The sequence below is a fragment of the Vicia villosa genome, linkage group LG3 (assembly GCF_029867415.1).
Source record: "Vicia villosa cultivar HV-30 ecotype Madison, WI linkage group LG3, Vvil1.0, whole genome shotgun sequence".
In the NCBI taxonomy this organism is placed as follows: Eukaryota; Viridiplantae; Streptophyta; class Magnoliopsida; order Fabales; family Fabaceae; genus Vicia; species Vicia villosa.
This window is the reverse complement of record NC_081182.1, coordinates 16,759,294-16,781,029: the sequence shown is the minus strand read 5'-3', so window position 1 is coordinate 16,781,029 and position 21,736 is coordinate 16,759,294. Positions and strand designations below refer to the sequence as shown.

The 21,736-nt window shown below is 37.1% G+C and overlaps 1 long non-coding RNA gene across 2 annotated transcripts; it reads right to left on the bottom strand.

The window, feature by feature from the left end:
• Positions 1-701: 701 nt before the first annotated feature.
• On the bottom strand, positions 702-10,795 carry LOC131660454 (uncharacterized). Of its 2 annotated transcripts, XR_009300884.1 has the most exons (3): positions 2,977-10,795; positions 2,719-2,877; positions 702-942 (listed from the first exon to the last, which is right to left on the bottom strand). It is a non-coding gene; the product is annotated as an uncharacterized LOC131660454 (long non-coding RNA). The 2 variants fall into 2 exon arrangements; XR_009300883.1 differs by having other exon boundaries at positions 702-2,877.
• Positions 10,796-21,736: the final 10,941 nt, after the last annotated feature.

Here is a 21,736-nt window from a genome sequence, read left to right as displayed (position 1 = left end):
TTTTGGTGGAAAATATTATTATCTATAATAATCTCTTTTATATTCCATAACCAACCATCACTTTTTGGTTTTTTCATCTCTTTAACTCTTCATTAGGGGTGGGAATAGGCTGGGCCGAGCTAGACTTTGCCAAGCCTGAGTCTGACCTGCTATAATATTCAAACCCTAAGCCTGGCCTGTAGCCTATCATAGGCTTATTTTTTTGGCCTGGCTTTTTTGAAGGCCTGATTGGCCTATTAGCCTACTTAAAAGCCTATTTCATTTGAACGTTTATAAATAAGTCATTCAACTCGTCTTTATATAGACTAACAAATTAAAAGATCAATGAGATTAAATGTTTATCTGCATTAGTTTATCTGAGTTTACCTAGTAGCATAAATTTTGTGATATTATTTGTTTGAGAGAACTTATCGAAACAACTTATGACATTGTTCATAAGATTCTTTTCATCTTATTTTCATAATTTCTTCAAGATAACTAAAATTTATTTTTATATTTTTAATTCAAAGTAAAAAATATAATATAATAATAATAAAATTATTCATATGTATTTAAATAGGTCGGCCTCTTGGGCTTAAAAGACTTTTTATGTGGCCTGTGACCTAGCCTTTTTAGCTAAATAGACTTATAAAAAAGCCTAGGCCTTTTCTATTTATCTAAAAGGCCTGGCCTGACCTAGGCCTATGTAGTGTAACACCTCATACATAACTGACTAGTATATTATGCATGAAACGTTAAAATTGATATTGAGTACATACACAAGTCAAGGTATAATATTTGATCCATATAAAATACAACACGAAATTCTACTAAGTAGCACAATACATGAGTCTTCAATGGATCTTGCACAGCGGAATGTCAAAATCAACGAGGTCTTCGAGCCGACACCACTTTAAGCCATCAATCCGAACCGGCTATCTATCAAAAGCTACTAAACTGCACCTGAAAAAAATATAAGTTGATTGGGGTGAGATTACTAAATCTCAGTGAGCCTCCCTATCTTAAGGGTTTGCTCGGTTCTACAAGGTACATGCATCATAAAAAGATTCACCTAGAATCCGGGGTTATGCCTCACGTTTAGGTGCAAATACAAACAAGGGTATAATCACAATTGGAAGTCCCTTAACTATCCAATGAGGCGTTCAATAAAACAATAATTCACAATATGCAAACTCACATCCTTATGTGAGGAATCAAGGAGTTATACCCATCTGACTAGGCTACCTCTGCCACGTACCCTCGGTGAGTATCCAAGTACATATATGTCGAAAGACTTACACAAGCACACCGCACGATGAATTCGGGTCATTCCTATATGGAATTCCACCCGAGATGAGTTAAGTTGTACCATTACCTACGTGGCATTTACAACCTCATCACCAAGCACGCCAGTGAGTTACCAAGTGGGAAACGCCATTAAAGACCCCGGTCTTGCTTCCACTGCAATGGTATTCATCCTCTGTACGCAGGTGAGTAAACAGGTGCAATACATTCTCTTCGACGTACAAGCCCACCGGGAGAAAGCCTAGTAACACTGTCTAATTGACGTTACTAGAGGCAAGTAATTCAGTGATTGCCTACGTGGCATCACCCACTTACCATACTAATCACGCAGGTGAGTTACCAAGTGGGAAACGCCATTAAAGACCCTCACTTGCTTCCACCGCAATAGTAGCTCAGGTAACGCAAAATATACGGATATAGACACGTATATACAACAGGCATAAAGCCAAATCATCCATGGTATATAATACATAACACAAACGCCACATGGGCTACCAATGGGCATCCACATAGTGGGTAAACAGGATTTACTATCCTAGTAGTACGGTTATACTTCGATTCACGCATATTCAACCAAGGCAAGTTCACAAAAATCAAGCATCTGAACGTCCAACCGGAACGACGGGAAAACAATTTACATTGTATTATATGCACATAATATTAGACAAAATCCATCGTATAAATATCATGTCATTTGTACATACTCGTCACATGTGAGTTAAATATGTTTCGATCATGGAATATATTAAACATAATCAAACCATATAATTATTTAGAACGTACATGGACACACATTAGTCTCATAACAAAGAGGCTTCCGGTTCCCGACATGGAACGGAACTGCACTCTGGGGAATTAAACATACCATTCTTTATTCTATAAATGTTAATCCGATATCATGTAACTAAACATCCATTTTCCATAAATTTTAAATCAACTAAAAGCTTTATATCTAAGCATATTCATAAAGATCATTAAAAGACCTTTCCAACGCTTCCGACCGGGCTTCATTTCAAGTTACGAAACTCAAGTTATGATCAAAACAATAAAAGTTGTTTTCCTGTCAGTAAGCAATCGATTTGCATCTTACTGCAATCGATTTACACCTGTAGCAGAGCCCAAAAATGACATTTTCAGGAAGGAAAATCGATTTACAACCCATGCAAATCGATTTGCTACTGAAGCAAAGTCAAAAAAACGTATTTTCCTGCATAAAACCAGTTCCAAAACATCCTAAAACATTTCTAAGGTTCCCTAATGATCCGAATTCGAGCTCCATCATGTATCATCATTCTACGACATATAATCACATCAAATAACACATACTTTATTCATTAAACAAACATGCAATGATTTTTTTTATCACACAAATCCCCAATTTTCCCCAAATTCCAATTTCCCCACAAAACCCCAAGTCTCTAACTAGAGACTCACCTTGGATTAATAGAGGTTTAGATGGTGTTAATGCAGCCTTTGAACTCTTATCTTACTCAAACTTCCATCTCCATTAGCAAGAAATTCGTAGCTCTCCATAACACACATTCAGCATAACTGACACAACTTCAAGGTCAGTTTTCTCCTCCAATACAGAAGCTATGAACGTGAACCATAGGTGCAAATCGAAGAGAAATTCGTTAGCTTTCCAATGGGATCAGAATCGTTACGATCGGAGTTACGAGTTGAGAGTTATACCTGATTTAGTGGAGCTGCACCATGGAATACGAAAATGGGGAAGATGATGATGAATAAAAGTTTCTCTTTCTTTCTTTCTCTCAAATCCACTCATAAAGTGTGATTTGTAATACATTCCACCAAACATGGCCTTAGGCCCACATGCAATTGAAGACTAATGACCAAAATGCCCTTCAACTAAATGAGATTTACCACTATGCCATTTGGTTAGGTTCTAACTAATCCACTCACTTCTCTTAACTCATAGTTTCTCCTTAGCACTTCACAATTTATGTATAATCATGCTTAGACCAATACGGGGTATTACATTCTCCCCCCCTTAAATTGAATTCGTCCTCGAATTCTTTCTGATCACCACGGAAACAACGTGTCCAAATCTATACCAACGAGGGGATGAAATGTTCCTTACATTTCTCTTCAGATAATCTCACTAATCTGTCTGAGGGTCATTCCATATGAAGAAACATAATCTGCCAAAACACCTGCGTCCCACTATGCATGGTTAGAGCCTTGACTCTCAAGCAACACGTCTATCCAGATACTTCGTCTTGACATATCTGGGGAAAGATCCTTCCAGGGTCCTTGACCTTCACGGCTCTGCACTGAATCCCCAGAACTTCAGAAACCCTAGTAATCCACTCACTTGGATATTTGCTGTTCAAACTCTATTGTGTTCACCCTTGTCCAACACACTTATTGATTCACTCAGGCTCCTTGAATTACTTCCCATCCAAGCATTCTTGTCATAATATTCTGTTCTATGATGACGCTTCAAATTATTCTCTACCAAAGTCCATACAATGACATTAGGCGTTAGCCAAATATCTTGGTTCTAACTTCTGGTTTCCAAAATGTTAGGATGTTTGTCTCAAGTTTACCTTTACTTTATACAATTGATTCTTCTTACTTTAACCCTTACTCCAGTTTAGACATAACAACTGTCACCGTAAACCACGAAGGGGAAATCATCTTGCAACTATAGCCTTGACATCCGACAACTTCACACAAGATTCTACTGATGAGAGGTGAAATTCCACAGCTGACCTGTAACCATTGTCCAAGTCTTCCTGCACGATCATAGTGCACAAGGCTTAACCACAAAGAACTTGTGGCCGCTGAATGTCCTCACTAGCCTTCAGTATTCCGACGGTCACGATACTATATCGAACCCTTGTTGCTTACAAGCTCAACTGACGATCTACTAACATTGGACCATATGCCATCCCCAAAGTATATTCCCAAGCCGACCTAATGACAATACCTCATGAGTTTATGGTGGATCCTCGAGAGACTGGAATGAACAAACCATTGCTTCGACAATTTCCCTCAGGAAAATATTCCATCCCAACATGAGATCCTATGAATAGTCCGTTCATTCCCCCCCTCAGACTTATCTGATTCTTCCTTGATCTGTTGCGCTACTCTGATTCCAACAAGTCACACACCCTGAAATCCTATGAGTCACGTTATATCCATAATTCACTTAGTTTCCATTACTTTACCAAGCTTACCCAATCCTTAAATAACAAAGGTTCCTTCTCGGAATTTCGTGCCACCAAGATACGTGTTAGAACCTTAGACACCCTCAACAAGGATTACATCTCGAGTATGAGAAATTTCCAAAATCAGGTCACTAATTATTCCCTCAATCCGGACCAGGTCCACTGTACGCAAGTTGGTTCCACGTTTTGGTTCCATAACATTGAAAGCCAAACACTCACTGACTTAGAAATTCGTCTACCGCCATCGATTCCCACAATGCATAAATATTATGTCTTCCCGTCCAACAAGTCTTGTTACTTAACTAATACAACGAACCCTTCATAACGTATTGCAACTCACGACATCCCTAACAGTTTCACATTGCTTCTTCCCAACTATACAACTTCGTTCTCTTGGTGTGATAACACCTCTGATGAGTCAAATTAATTAACTGATACAACAACCTTCTCACGGACACTCTTCATTCATACATTCATCTAATGCCTTTATCACTTCTGAATCGGATACTAAACTGACTTCCGCGGCGGCCGCATCCTTCATTGCAGTGCTTCCAACGGTCGGAGTGTAGCCACAATGCAAGAAATTGCACTTTGTATTTCGAACATCTCTCTTATAGACTCCTTAGCAGTTCTCAAACCAAAATGTGTATGCTTTACCAACATTGTCATTTCTTCACTCAGAGTATCTACAGACACTCTACCAGATACGTCACACATCATACTAGTCCAAGATACAATTCGCATATTCCATCACCGGTCGCCAATGGTACATGATAGCCACTCACCATGCTGATCAGGATATCGTGATCGCACATGAGTCCCACTCTAGACACTCGTGCAAAATTGCCAACTTAACACTTCACAAAACAAGAACGTCCCCAAGGTACAATCTGATACTAACTCACGCGATCACGATCACTCAGAGTCTCCATAAGTATAGTATTGGATCTTTATCCATCTCACCATCGCCTGTCTAGTTAGTCCCCTACTATCGAGCGCGACGTATGGATCCTTATCCCACATGCCTTATGAGATTCTGAATATGTGTCTCACGAGTTCCAAATCAGAATTCTACCTTGAGCTCCAAGTCATCTTTGCCCCCACACTTGTCGGAAAAGGATGACTAATGCATCTTGGGCACGACAGCGATACTGTGGCATTATACCCATCTGGTAGTACTAACATGGTGGTCTAACTCCGAGACCATGTATCCAAGTAACCTACCTCAGTGGCGTATAATGATCCTCACGCGTATCCTATAGTCGCAACCGACAAATGTCTGAATAGGCTTCCAATAGGCTCATCGTTCCTCAAGTCCTTTAAAACACACTCCTCAGGATGCTAAATCCTGAGGGTGCTGCACCTCAAGGTTTACTTACTCAGAAGGCAATAAGCCAAACACAAATAGTTAAGATCCCAACTTGGATTATTATGCTATGCATGCACTCACTTGTCTCACGCATGCATGAAAGATAATAAGGATAATCCAGTTCGAATGGGAATAATATAGTTCCTAGCAACCAACACAACTGCGATCATCCTACTGAAGTTCCAGATAGATCTTAGTTCTTACTCGCCTGAACGCCCAACGCCAAGCGTAGTTCTATGGCTTCACTCAGGGTCAGACGAACAACAACTAACAAGAACTTAGGTTACTGCATTTCACGCTTCTACATCATTTCATATTCCATCTAGCGTAGTTCTAGAACTTAAATATAAAATGATAAGAATAGAAATACATATTCTCTTCTATCGACCGAGCATTCAAACCTCGCCCCATCGTAAGTTACCACACTCGTACATTCCACCAACCTTCACTAGGAAACTACTCTCGCTTAGGGTACTTCAAGTTGAATCAGGATCTAATACTTCATATATCCACTATTGTCCGTAACAGTGCAATTCGAAAGGTCTAACTCTTCTGTCCGCATTTCCAGAGGCCATTCTGTCCTATCAGCTCATCAGTCGCACTTAATACCGACAACATCATCAGTACTGAATCCTACTAATTCACCGCTCAACACCTTCGGAGAATCCCACTTATAAGGCTCATACACAATCCCATTTGGATTTCCCTTGCTATTGCCAAGACTTATATAAAGCTTCACTTCGTTCAGTCAAAATCTTGGGGGTTCTAGTTGTCTCGATCCATACTTGGCAGTTCGAGTATCACTATTTCGCGTCAAACGCTCTCCTTAAGCTTGACGAATCCAATATTATCCACTTACGTTTTCCAACAATCCATTACCCATTCAACTCTTACTGCTTGGGTTTACAACACTCAAAGGTTTACGAGTCCTCGTGGCGGCTCTGTCGTAATTCTACTGTCTCGCACTTAGTCGATGAGTTGATCAAGTTCAACGACTCAATGAGATATCAGTAAAATCAGGCTAGCAACGCACACATGTGAGGAAGAAAGGAATTGCTAGTGATGTCCCATGGCTCGGCCGAGAATCGACCTGCTCTGATACCAACTGTAACACCCCATACATAACTGACTAGTATATTATGCATGAAACGTTAAAATTGATATTGAGTACATACACAAGTCAAGGTATAATATTTGATCCATATAAAATACAACACGAAATTCTACTAAGTAGCACAATACATGAGTCTTTAATGGATCTTGCACAGCGGAATGTCAAAATCAACGAGGTCTTCGAGCCGACACCACTTTAAGCCATCAATCCGAACCGGCTATCTATCAAAAGCTACTAAACTGCACCTGAAAAAAAATAAGTTGATTGGGGTGAGATTACTAAATCTCAGTGAGCCTCCCTGTCATACCCCAAAATTTGCCCGTCACATTTTCATACTCAGGCTCATTTGGATATCAAAGTCTCAATACCTGACTGAATAGACATCCCTCATAAACGAACGCCTATGAACTAGGGTTTTGATTTTCTCCAAAGAGAAATCAACTTCTGGTACTTCAAGTGGACTCCATGGTCTCTCATGTGATTTAAAGAACCTCTATGCCAAGTTTCAAGCTCTGCTTCATAAGATTGCTCACTCAATGGCCCGAACGATCAATAATCGACTAGTTGACCTAAAAGTCAAACTATGATCAAACCCCAGTCAAACTTCTGATCTTTGGTCAACATGCTCATTGTGAAGTGTCATTCATCATTTGATCAAGTATTGATCATGATTCATCAAGAAAAACTCCAGAATCATCAAGAACCTGAGTTTCTAAATTAGGGTTCTTAAAGGAAAAGTCAACTGAACTTTGACCGGCCATAACTTTCACATGGAACATCAAAAATTGCCCATCCAAAGCTCATTTTGAAGGAAATTGAAGTCTCTACAACTTTGCCTCTCACATGCCAGGTCTAAAAATGCTTCATCTAAGATATAGGAGCCAATACATTACAGGTCCTCCGAAAAGGTCAACGAAAACACATTTTGGGTCAAAGCTCATAACTTGAGCATGGAATATTTAATCGAGACGAAACCAAAAGCATCCTTTAGAGGACACTCTAAGATTTCTAGAAAGCTCAAGAACACTTCCATACAATAAAAAATGAAGGAGTTATAATTGGCGCAAGTTGGTCGATTTTCAAGAAAAAAACACCAAACCCTAATTGCCTAAATTTGAACTTTTGGACTAATGGGCCTAAGATTTTGATTTCAAACACACCCATGACCTAAATAAGGACCTATAAATGAACTCCCATATTTTTGTGATCTTTATTTATATTTATTTGAGTTTTATGCAATTAAAAATCAAATAAATTAAGTAAAATTACAAAATAAATAGAATAAAATGCGTGGCTTTGGTTTTAATTACTTGAAGGCCCAAATAATCATAAGAGAGAGCCCAAGTTCGTGGAACATGCCATGGAAAAGACATTATGCAAAGTATAGAAAGAATCATAGAATTTTCATCCAAATATTTTTCTCTCCTAAAAACCTATTATCCAAGCCCACAAAATTAACCTAAGGCTTCTAGTATATATGCACATTAACCCTAATGATAGAGGGGACGAATTTTGGCCAAGCAAAGTAGGGTTTCAAAGGTGCAAAAAAATATCAAGAACTAGGGCACAAGCAAAAGTGGTGATTCCACGAATTCCAAAAACTCCCATTCATACCATTCAATTCCTGAAGAGTCATAGAGTAAGTCCAGGTATTTTATAACACGTGATTGCACCTAAAATCCGGATATCATAATCACCAAAATCCATCATGTTTCTGATTGTTGTATTTCGCGTGTTGCTGTGTTTTAATGTGAATGGATGATACTAATGTGTTCCCTAGGTCATTTAGAACAGGACTGGACGTGTACATGAGGGTCTAAACGCATTGTTACATAAATGCCATTGTTAGGGCAAGCTTCATGTTGTTCTTCGAACCCTTACGGGAAGGCCGTTTCAATCCTTAACGAGGTCATCATTGAGTCCAGAGACGTCGATTTAGGAGATCTGGGCACGTTTATGTGAGTTTGAACCATGTTTTGTATGAGTTTCAAAAATCGCAGGTGCAAAGATGAAGAACCCGTGGATAAATCCGCAGGTAATGTCGCGGGAGTTTTCGCAGGTAATTCTGCATGGAGGATGAAGAAGACAATGAATAGTTGCGTTTGAAAGGTTGACCGTTACGTGGCCACTCTCCATTTGTGAGTCAATATTTCCAATCCCTCTCTCCGTTTGCAATTGGATAGTTAGCAGAGTGGTAGGCCCCAGGTTTTGACTATTTTTTTTTAATTTTGCATTTAGCCAATTGTTTGATTATCTATACTCTTTCACGTGTGCAAATGACATGAATGGTGTATGGTTCAAGTGGCAAAGAGCGAGAAAGAACCCTTATGCGTGGGTTCGATCCCTGGGGGCCTCACGCCTTTCAGTTTCTTTATTTTTTTACTTCCCAGTTGAGGTGTTGGTGTTCACAGAATCCAGCGTGATGAGGCTCCGCGCGTGCATGGTGTGCCAATCAATATCAACCATCAGAATGTCACGGAGATTAATCCAGCGGTCCAGAAAGCGCAATTCCACCGTGGACCCTCACAGGTCCTCCACACAGAATTATTATCGCCCAGGTTTTTGTTTCTTTTTATTATTTGATTATTTTATTTCTTTTTTTTGGTTATTGTTTAGTTCTTTTTATTCAACCAATTAAAATTAAAATTAGGTTTAGTTCTAATTAGTTGGTATATTATTAGGATTTAAATTAGATATTAGGTTTTAGTCAATTTAACATTTCTACATAATTAGGATTTAATTAAGATTAATAATTAAATGATTAATTTAGGGTTAATTAATTTAAGTTAGATCAATTTTAGGTTAATCAAATTAGGGTTTCCAGGGCAAGTTTAGGCTAATATTATTAGGGTTTAATAATTAGTAATTTTAGGTTTACAATTTAATCATAGTCAGGTTTCAGCCTTTTATCAGAGTCATATCAACAATGTAAGGGTTGTCTATCAAACTGTAGGCTAGGTTTTTTTAGCCATAAGGTTTTTAACCCTGGTTTTTCTTAACTATATTTTATGCGCGAATTTCTCTTCTCATCTCCCACTCCATTGTATGTCGCATGTTTTAAATTATTTATTTAATTTTTGCATTTATTTAAATTTCTGCCTTTAATTTTAATTATTTATTTACTTTTCTGCCTTTATTTTAATCTATTTAAATTCTAGAAAATGTGTATAGCATGCAAGGTTTTTGTAATAGTTATAGGTTTTATTTCTTGCCTTTATTTTTCCCACTCGCAGGTGTTTATTGTAATAGCGTAGGACTTTATGTTTTTTTGCATTTTAATTTTCGCACAATATTAACTGCGTGGTTAGTAAATTAGGGAGTGCAAGATTATCAATCAAACGTTAGATCACTAACCATACAAGATTAAATATCTGAATTCAATCACGTGATTGTTGCACCCACACACCTTTAGGGTAACCCCTCTTGTTGCCTGTTGCCTTGTTAATTGGTTGCCTTACTCTTGTTGCCTTTAATTGTACTAAATAGTCAAAGTCCATTGATTCCGAGGATACCTAAAGCAAAACAAATGTTGCCCTAAGTTCATTATCATCATCAGTTTTGTCCCTCGAAGGTGCCTCAGTAAAAACATGATGTTTGTCCCCATTACTAAGGTATCCTCGCATAATGCCTAAAAGATTAATGACTATTCTATCCTTCCCCTATACTACCTGCCCTCTTTATGGCATGGGACAGTCTTATGGCGAACGATACGTTTCTCGATGACCCGCACATCCAATTGAAAGACTTCCTACCCTTTATGGTATGGATAGATCCTTCCGCCTAAAAAGCTAAAAGAACGTTTTTTTAAACTTAGGGTAAGTTGCTATTAATTGCTTGCTCAATTCAAAATTCAAATTCAAACTCCTTTTCCCGCTAATTCTCATATACTTTTCAAAAGACTACGCTTATTTACAAGCTAAAGTTCTTCTTCAAAGTTTTTACTTTTCACACCTCTTTTCCAAATACTTTCAAAACAAGGCTACGCTTATTTACAAGCTAAAGTCCTTAAACGAAATCTTTTTACTATTCACACACGACACTTCAAACTTTTCAAACAAACAAGTGAGCTAAGCAATTAAGAGCCCATGGATAACCATGGATGCAAAGGGTGCCTTACACCTTCCCTTTGTATAACCTACCCCCCGAACTCAAAATCTTTTAAAGGTCTTTTTCGGTTCTTTTAGCCTTTCCTAAAATTGGATAAAATAAAAGTCGGTGGCGACTCATGCTTAACCGCAACATTTCGATTAATAAAAGTCAGTTCACCGTGTTACAGAACTGGCGACTCTGCTGGGGATGCTTTCGATTAAAAGAGGGGTTACCTTAGAGTTTAGGATTCACTTTAATTGTTTGATTTGTCTGCTTTATATTTCAAAGGTTGTTTTGGGTATTTACTTGTGTGAAAGATCCTAACCCGGATCTGAGAACCTTAGGTAAATGGCATGAGACCAAGGAGACTGCACAGCGTATACTGATGTGGTTGATCTGGTGGCCATCGTTAGTGTGACACATTTGTTTGTCCTGGTGTTCCTTGGGATCCGACTTAAGGAAACACTTGGCTGCTGCGTGGTGTCATTAAGCACTAATTCGCCCTAGAACCCTAGTTGAACTTGACTTTGGCCTATTAGCAAGTAGCGAGATAGCTGGCTTTGGTTCCGACCGAAGTTGGTTGATACTCGAAGCTACACTCATATGGACGGGACTTTCAGGACCTTCTTGGTTGGTGATTCGATTGTCGAACTGAGATAAGCGCCTTCGAGAAAGGTCAGTGATATGAGCTCCCTAGAACCCGATCTTTATATAGGACAGGTTAAACCAACTTAACTTCAGTGGGGGGGGGTACTTACCTACCAACTTCATGCAAGCCTTTAAACCTAAGGACTCTTGTGTGACCTGTTTGTTATCTAACTTTTTATTTCCTTGCAGGATTGCTTGTAGGACATTTCGTCCTCATTACCTTATGCTCTAACTTTCTATTTCCTTGCAGGATTGCTTGTAGGACATTTCGTCCTCATTACCTTATGCGCTAACTTTCTATTTCCTTGCAGGATTGCTTGTAGAACATTTCGTCCTCATTACCTTACGCTTTAACTTTCTACTTTCTTGCAGGATTTGCCTGTAGGACAATTTGACCTTATGCTTTACTTAATGCATTGCATCTACATGACATCATGAGCATAACATGATTTAACTAACCCTTTCAAGGATCTTAGGAATTCAGGGCTGTCATACCCCAAAATTTGCCCTCCAGATTCTTTTTAAGCGTGTGCTTTGCATATCATCTACAAATTAACTTGATTTTGCATTTTTTTTCGAAAATATGTATTACACGTACATCTTTGCGTATTTTGGTCGTTTTTACGATTTAACAATATTTTCAGTTCACTAACCCTTTTTAGGATTACAATTATATTTTTTAATTCAATTTAAATTTAAGTTGAATTTTAATTAAAATTAGTGAATCATTTTATTATATTTACATATCATTCTATTTTCTTTTTGGTCTTTAGGTGCAAATAGAAATAAAGTCCAAGCCCATGACTTTAAGAGAAATCTCTAATTCCACATTTTTTTATTTTTTTATGGATTTATTAATATTTATTTGAGTTTTTTATTCATTTAAAATATTAAATAAAATCATAAAAAATTATGGAATAATTGGATTAGATTAAGTCAGATTTTGATTTTTTTTAGAAGCCAAAATTCTGAATTATTGGAATCATGGGAAATTGATTTCTGATTTTTTGGAATCATGTAAGATTGGATTGAGTAGAATCTGATTGAAGACTAAAAAGGAAGGATTCAATATCTATTCAAAACCAAATTACAATCATCCAAAATATGAGGGATTTGATTCAAGTTCTTAAACCTAAAATCACTTGTATATATACTGAGAACAGAAATCAAAAAAAGGGGATTCGGTGGACAAGGATTTTGCAGGCATAGGAACACGTTCAAGATCCCAAATATCCAAGAAATTATTGAATTCGGTTTCTGAGTTTGGAAGAGATTCAGAGACTTTTGAGGATTCAAATATATTCTTGAAGCACTGTTAGGAGTAAATTAATGGTAAATTCATGTGTTAATATAAGTGATTTCTTCTCTAAACTAATGCAAATTGTGATGGATCCATAGGTTTTTAGTGAGAATTGAATTGAAAAGGTTCAGTTCATGTGTAAAGCAAATCGAATCACTTGTGGGTATTATTGATGCAGGTTTAGAGTTGAACTGGAACTTTAGGAAAACATGAAGAGGAAAGAAAGCTGGAAGTCTCAAAGGCAAAGCAAAAAAGATGAAGTTTGGCAAGGGCGCGCCGCGGGAGTTCTAGCCAGCGCCGCGCCAAAGTCTCTGTTTGTGATCGCGCCGCGCACATCCGTTGCCGCGCCGCAGCCTCGGCGTTAAAAGCCCAAAACTTCTATTTAAAAGCCCTAGCTTCCAAGAGAAGAGAGAACTTGGTAGAGAACTTTGTAGAGAGCGAAATTAGGAGAGCAATCTGAAGGTGCAGCCACAATCATCAATAGAAGACCAATTCTCTATCAAGCGAAGACATTCCTTTGATGAAGATGAATTCCTCCATTAATTCTTGTGTGTTCTTCATGTCTATGGAGAGCTAAATTCCTCTTGTTGAGTCTAAGGTAGTAGTTAACCTATGAATATACAATACCATTGATTAATTCTTGTGAACAATTATTTGAATTCATTATCAATAAGGAACCTTGTTTTTATTCTTAAATTATCGTTGAATCTTTGATCGAAAGAAAGGATTTAACTTTTGCCCTAGGTTACTATATTGATTCAATTGCAATTTGCAGAGATGGAATTGTAATTGGGTTTTCATAATTATCGTTCTTAATTACTATTATCGTTATTGATATTTGGAGAGATCGAATCTCATACCGGTAAAAGTTATCTAATTTGATTTGCAGACATGGAATCTTATTTGAGGATAAGTGAAGATAATGATTCAAAGGATTGTTCCATTGTGAATTAATTAATAATTGTATAGGATTAGGTTGATGAACCCTAAAGGCTCAACATCTTTCTTTAATTGTTAACACAAAGTCCTTTACTTGCTTTTATTTTATTATTTGCTTTTGATATTAGAAGTATAAAACAAACCAAACTCAATTTTCCTAACTCAAAATAAACAACTATAGAACGGCAGTGATATTAACCAATCCCTGTGGATACGATATATTACCGAAAATATTTACCCAAAAATACTTTCAACAAATTGGCGCCGTTGCCGGGGATTGGTGTCAATATTGCACGCATTGCAATAGTCTTTTATTTTGAGTTATTTCCTTATTTTTAGTTATATTATTTGTAGTTATTTACTTATTTTTAGATTTTTTGTTTAGTTACTTATTTTTAGATTTTTTGTTTAATTACTTAATTTTAGATTTTTTTTGTTTAGTTCCTTAATTTTAGATTTTTAGTTTAGTTCCTTTATTTTAGAATTTTTGTTTAGTTCCTAAATTTTAGATTTTTAGTTTAGTTCCCTTATTTTAGATTTTTAGTTAATTACCTTATTTTAGATTTTGTTATTGCAATAGTCTTTTAATTTTGATTTTTGTATAATTTTTTTTATCTTGTTATTTCACTTGTTTGCTAGTCTTGTAGATGTTTGTTTCTCAGAATGTTTGACCCACATATAAATGACGCGATTCATGCTCAAAACGAGATCCTTTTTCAACAAATGGAGTATCTCCTTCAAAGTGTGTCACAGTTCACACCTCAAGTTAATGAGTTTTATGATAGCGGATGGGGCACACCGGAAGATACGATGGAGTATCATATGGCTAACCATGATTATCATCAAACAGGATTCTGTCCACCAGTGCAAGAAGAAGAAGTGAATTACATGAATAATAACCAAGGACAAAGGCCGTATCAATATCAAAATCAGCCATACCAACAAGGCTATCCGCCAAGATATAACAATCAAGGGTACCAACAAAGGCCACCGAATCAAGGGTATCAACAACAAGCCTTTCAACCTTACACTCAATCATCGCCACAACAACAAGGAGGGCAATCTAAGTTGGAAGAGATCATGAATCAGTACATACAAATGTCAATGACAAATCAACAACAAGGGCTTTCACAGTATAATCAAGGTTATCAAAGTGGACCCTCTGAGTTAGAGGAAACCATGAATCAATTCATGCAACTCTCTTCAACCATTCAACAGAACCGGGAAATTCGAGATGCTCAACTTACCAAATTCTTAACCGAGCAAAACGTAAGTCAAGTCTCAACTTTTCAAAACCATGCGACTTATGTAGAAACTTGCAATGCTACTTCTGTAAGGAGTGTAAAAGTGATTGGTGAGGATGATGGAAAGAAGAGATTGGAGGAGGAAGTTGATGACAAAGAAGATGTTGTTGAAAAGGATAACATAGAGTATGGAAACGTCAAGAAAAATATAGAAGTTGAGTATGAGCTCGCAATGAAGCTACCTTATCCAAGACCGCCTAAAAAAGTAGATGATGTGTTAGTCGAAGGAACAAAAAAGGAGGATATAATTAAAGAAGTTGTGAATGAGTTAGAAACTTCAAAAGTTGAAACTTTTTCAAAAGAGAATAGGGTGGACTTAGAGTTGAAGAAGAGTAGTAATGCAAATGAGCATAACCTCTCATTGGAGTTACTTCCTCCACAAGTTCCTAATAAAGAAGGGAAGGAGATTCATTGCTTTCGACCAATGGAAATGTTTAGCCGTTTGCAAATCCCCATCCCATTTTTAGAAGGTTTAAAGTTAAAGCCAACTTTTGTCAAGGATAGGTTCTCACCGACGAAGAAAGTAACGGGTAAGGAGGTTATCTCTCTTGAGGAGAGGAAAAAACAAATGAAGGAAGAGAGATCGCGAGTTGAAGGGGTAAGAATTAAGGATGAAGAAACCAAACAAGCAAACATGAAATACTTTTGGGGCTTCACATTGGTAAGAAAAGTACCAAGGAAAAGAGACATTGGTTGATGATTCAACCATGAACCGTCGAGCCATGCGACGTTAAACGAAGCACTTTGTGGGAGGTAACCCACACTTCTAATGTTTTGTTTTTATTTCAGGAAATAATCAGGGAACCCGTCTGGTGAAAGCTAGGAGGCAGCAATTGATATTGCGTTACTCTCTGTAAGTCACCCTCTCGGATTTGTTACGAAACATTGAGGTCAATGTTTAGTTCAAGTTTGGGGGGTGGACCTATTTATTTTTGAATTGTTCAAAGTTTCTAGTTTCTGTTTTTTTTTAATTATGTACTCCCATTTAGAGTAAGTAGTCCCACAACAGAATGAGAATCTCAAGCAAAGCACCGACAAAGGAGCAACATGCATGAAAGTGGTAGTGAGTGAAATTTTTTTTGAGAAAATTAAATTTTCACTTTCTTTTTCAATAAAATGACAAAGCAGGTATGAATTTTTGAACTCAAACTGCTAATGTGTGCATGAAATTTAGGTTGTTAGTAAATACTTGACAGAAGCTCTTTATGGTACACTATTTTATTGGATCGGTTTAGCCTTAACCATTGTGAGGAAAGCCTTCCATTGTTTACTATATGCAGGAGACCATCAATTATTTTGCCTTGTTCGTATCATGCTAAACCGGTTGTCGCATCGTCTGTGGAAATCTGTGGAAGTGATTTAGGCAATTGTTTGAATTTGAGAGTTCTTTTAGCCTATTCTAACGTAAAACTTATTTTCTTCTGTGAGAGTGTGATCTTTTGCTAACCATTCTTTGAGCCTGAGGTCGAGATAAGCATCATAATATGCACCAAGGAAAATACCTGGTGAGTTTTGATCTCAATAAAGAGTTTTGTTCTGGATCATCAACCATAAAATTTGGTGATGTGTTTTCTCTTTGACCCTTTTTAGAAAGTAGGGGAGCATTCATATAATCTGCATATAGGTTGATCTTCAAGTTGGGGAGAGTCACATTCAAAAGAAGAGTAAGTACATGTGGTAATCTGTGAAGGATAAAAGAAATTCGTAGCTTGAAAAAAAAAAAGAGAGAAAGAAGTAACAACGTTTGAATATAACGGTTGTTGAAAAAAAAAGAGAAAAAAAAAAAGAATCAAGCTACGAATGAATGAAAAAAAAAGATGGACAGGTAAAGGAAGTAGAGTTTTAGAGAAAAAGAAATAAGTTATGAATTGGATGCTTCCCTATATTAGGAACAACCCTTGATTATCTTCTTTTCTTTGAATCTAAACCACATTACAACCATAGAAAGACCTTCTGATTCTCAGATTCTACACGACTTGATGCTAACAATTTGGTGAACGTATGATATGGATCTTTGTTGATTTAATTGTTTGGATGAGTGTTTAACCCCTCTTTTATTCATCATACTTTTTGATGAGAGTGATTAGTGCTGATTCAATTATAATTGTGTAGTGTTTTGAACTTCTGGAGGTAATTTGCTTTCAAAGTTTGTTTCATGTGTATATTCTGAGTTTGCAGGTAGAAGAGGAGTATTTGACTTAGTTACTGTATTGAACCACTTGAGAAAACCTTTTTGAAAAACCTGTTGCATGATTGTCGGTAAACTTTGCTGGAGGTAAGTAATTTTGTTTAGGGACAAACAAAACTCTAAGTTGGGGAGAGTTTGTTAGGAGTAAATTAATGGTAAATTCATGTGTTAATATAAGTGATTTCTTCTCTAAACTAATGCAAATTGTGATGGATCCATAGGTTTTTAGTGAGAATTGAATTGAAAAGGTTCAGTTCATGTGTAAAGCAAATCGAATCACTTGTGGGTATTATTGATGCAGGTTTAGAGTTGAACTGGAACTTTAGGAAAACATGAAGAGGAAAGAAAGCTGGAAGTCTCAAAGGCAAAGCAAAAAAGATGAAGTTTGGCAAGGGCGCGCCGCGGGAGTTCTAGCCAGCGCCGCGCCAAAGTCTCTGTTTGTGATCGCGCCGCGCACATCCGTTGCCGCGCCGCGGCCTCGGCGTTAAAAGCCCAAAACTTCTATTTAAAAGCCCTAGCTTCCAAGAGAAGAGAGAACTTGGTAGAGAACTTTGTAGAGAGCGAAATTAGGAGAGCAATCTGAAGGTGCAGCCACAATCATCAATAGAAGACCAATTCTCTATCAAGCGAAGACATTCCTTTGATGAAGATGAATTCCTCCATTAATTCTTGTGTGTTCTTCATGTCTATGGAGAGCTAAATTCCTCTTGTTGAGTCTAAGGTAGTAGTTAACCTATGAATATACAATACCATTGATTAATTCCTGTGAACAATTATTTGAATTCATTATCAATAAGGAACCTTGTTTTTATTCTTAAATTATCGTTGAATCTTTGATCGAAAGAAAGGATTTAACTTTTGCCCTAGGTTACTATATTGATTCAATTGCAATTTGCAGAGATGGAATTGTAATTGGGTTTTCATAATTATCGTTCTTAATTACTATTATCGTTATTGATATTTGGAGAGATCGAATCTCATACCGGTAAAAGTTATCTAATTTGATTTGCAGACATGGAATCTTATTTGAGGATAAGTGAAGATAATGATTCAAAGGATTGTTCCATTGTGAATTAATTAATAATTGTATAGGATTAGGTTGATGAACCCTAAAGGCTCAACATCTTTCTTTAATTGTTAACACAAAGTCCTTTACTTGCTTTTATTTTATTATTTGCTTTTGATATTAGAAGTATAAAACAAACCAAACTCAATTTTCCTAACTCAAAATAAACAACTATAGAACGGCAGTGATATTAACCAATCCCTGTGGATACGATATATTACCGAAAATATTTACCCAAAAATACTTTCAACAAGCACCCCAGATCATTCCCCAATCAGTCTCGAAGCTTGTGGAGGCCGGAATCACGTCCGCAAAGCATCACGGTTTGCCAACTTTTTTTTATTTTTCGATTACTGCAATTAACGCATCATGCACACGTTTCGATCATATATTTGTGTTTAGAATGATGTTTGAAAGATATCTGTATCATTAGATTTGAGTTCTAGTGCAGGAAGTACAATTCGCCATGGCTAGGTCTCCAAAGCTTCAAATTGGGAGTTTTAGATTTAGGAGAAATTGGTACAAATTAAAGGCACCAATAGATTCAAATTGCCAGATCTTTAGATCCAACGCGCTAGTACCTGCCAGTCCACCATGCACCCTAGTTGCCATGCTACATTGGATCGAAGCTAAGAAACTTTTCACTTTTTATTTTTGCAATTACATAGTTTAGTTTTATTTATAAATTTATGTTTATTCTTTCAAACTTTTTATTAAAATATTTTCTCTTTTAATAAAACTTGTTATAAATTTTTCTTTTTTTCTTAAAAAACATAAAAATAAAAATATTTAACTAAATTATTAATATCATTTTTTGTTTGATTAAATTAATTAATTTAATTTGTTTAAACTATTTAATTGGTTATAAATATTTTTTACACATTAGGATTTGACCGAAATTTTATTAATTAGGTTATAAAACCAATAATTAATTAAATTGTTTTTTTTATTATTTATTTATTTATTCTATTAACCATGGCTAACTTGTGCCCTAAATCAGGGTTTACAAAGATCATGCCTACACTAAAAATATTGCTTTTTTGTGCCTTTGTCTTTCCAGGGTTGGTTTTTCAAGTACACTCCGACTACGCGCCACGCCCTTCACAAAGCTAAGTATTTAATTTATTTTATTTTAAAAGTATGTTTCGTTTCCTTTTGATTTTAGGGTTTGCCCTTATATTTCTGAACTGTGCATACATTCACCTATTATCTGCCTTTGCCATTTTTTAGGATTTACCTCCGAGGTTTCCTCCGACCGCCAACCATATCAGATCAAATCAAGCTAAGTACTTTTGTTTATTTTATTATTTTAAATTCATTATATCCTTATTTTTAGGGTTAACTGTGTTCGCCTTTGAACCGATAAATGCACTCACTCTATTTTTGTTTGTCTGCCTTTTCAGGGTTTGTCGACCGCCAAAGCTACGTTTTTGGTAACCCTAAACTTTATTTTATTTTATGGCTTTTATTATTACTTATGTCAAACCCTATTAAGGGATCCACTGGTTTCATTGTCCCCTCCCCCATATCACTGTTTCTTGCCTTATATACTGCGTGGTTAGTAATTTAGGGAGTGCAAATTTAAACTGGATTAGAGTCACTAATTACAAGATAAAATAACCGAATACGACCACATGATTGTTGCACACACGCACTCTTTTGAGGTAACCTCTCTGTTGCCTTGTTGCCTGTTGCCTTGTTGCCTGTTGCCTTGTTGCCTTGTATTTTGTGCAGAATAGCCAGTCCCTCGAATACGAGGATACCTCAACCATGTTGCCTCGATTAAAGGTCATGGTCCCTAATGATGCTGCCTTCGATACACTAACATGACCTCGACCCTCGGAAGTTGCCTACGGAAAAGGCTGAGGTATCTTCTAGTTGCCTACGAAAGGCTATTCTGATCCTTCCCCTTAGACTACCTGCCTCTTTATGGCATGGGTCAGTCTTTGAGCGAATGATAATTCGATGACCCTTCTACCTCCAAACGAAAGGCTTCCTGCCCTCTTATGGCAAGGATTGACCCTTTCATTCTGAAAGGCTAAAAAGAGACCTATCATCTGAGTTTAAGGTAATTGCCCCTAATTGCCTTGCCATGCTCCATTTTCTATATTCTTTCTCAAAATTCTTCAAAGGCTGGCTATGCTCATTTACGAGCTAAAGTCCATTTTTTCCTCTTTCATCTACATTTTCTGAAAACGAGCAAGCAAAGCAATTAAGAGCCCATGGAAAACCATGGATGCAAAGGGTGCCTTACACCTTCCCTTTGCATAAATTACCCCCCGAACTTAGATTTCTTTAAAAGGGTTTTTTCTGTTTCTTTTAGCCTTTCTGAATTTGTTTGGATAAAATAAAAGTCGGTGGCGACTCATGCTTAACCGCGACATTTCGATCGATAAAAAGTCAGTTCACCGTATTACAGAACTGGCGACTCTGCTGGGGATTTTCGATAAAAGAGGGGTTACCTTAAAAGTTTAGGATTCACTTAATTGTTTTCTATTGTTTGCTTTGCTTGCTTTATTTTTCAGGGTTGTTTTGGGAATTAACTGAAGGACGAATCCTACACCAGGATTCAAGTACACTTAAGATTAGGAGTGGCATAGTCATGGCGACCTCTTTCACATATGTGGGAGATGAGTCAATATGAAGTTCACACTTGAGTTAGGACTCCATAGCATATGCACACCTTTCTCAAATGAGGGGGGTCTATGTATGTGTCTGTGGGTGCGCCGAAGCTCAAGGACCTTTAGTTACCCTTAACCCATCCTGGCCTTTAGGAACGTAGTGGGGGGACTACTCTTGACAAATGTTAAGAACTAGTCGCTACCCGATGCTACAATTCAGATAGGTTCTTTCTCAAAGTATCATTGCATGGTGCAAATGCATCATGTCCGAGGGTGCTTTAGAAGGGCTGACAATTCTGGATAACTTGTAGAACCCGTTGCTGAAATTTCCTTATCCATAGAAATACCCTTGGGAAGGACACCTGATCAGACTCCATGCAAGCCTTAAGCCAAAAATTGTGTGACTTGTTTGTGTTTACTACTAACCTTCATTTCCTCGCAGGTTTTGTTGAAAGGATTTGTTTGTCCTTACCATCTCGCACTAAGTCCAACGAACTGCATTCGCATAACATCATGACATCATGACATCATAAGTATAACATGATTTAACTAACCCTTTCAAGGATCTTAGGGATTTAGGGCGCACAATTTCAGGTTCTCTTATCAAGGACTGAACTCTT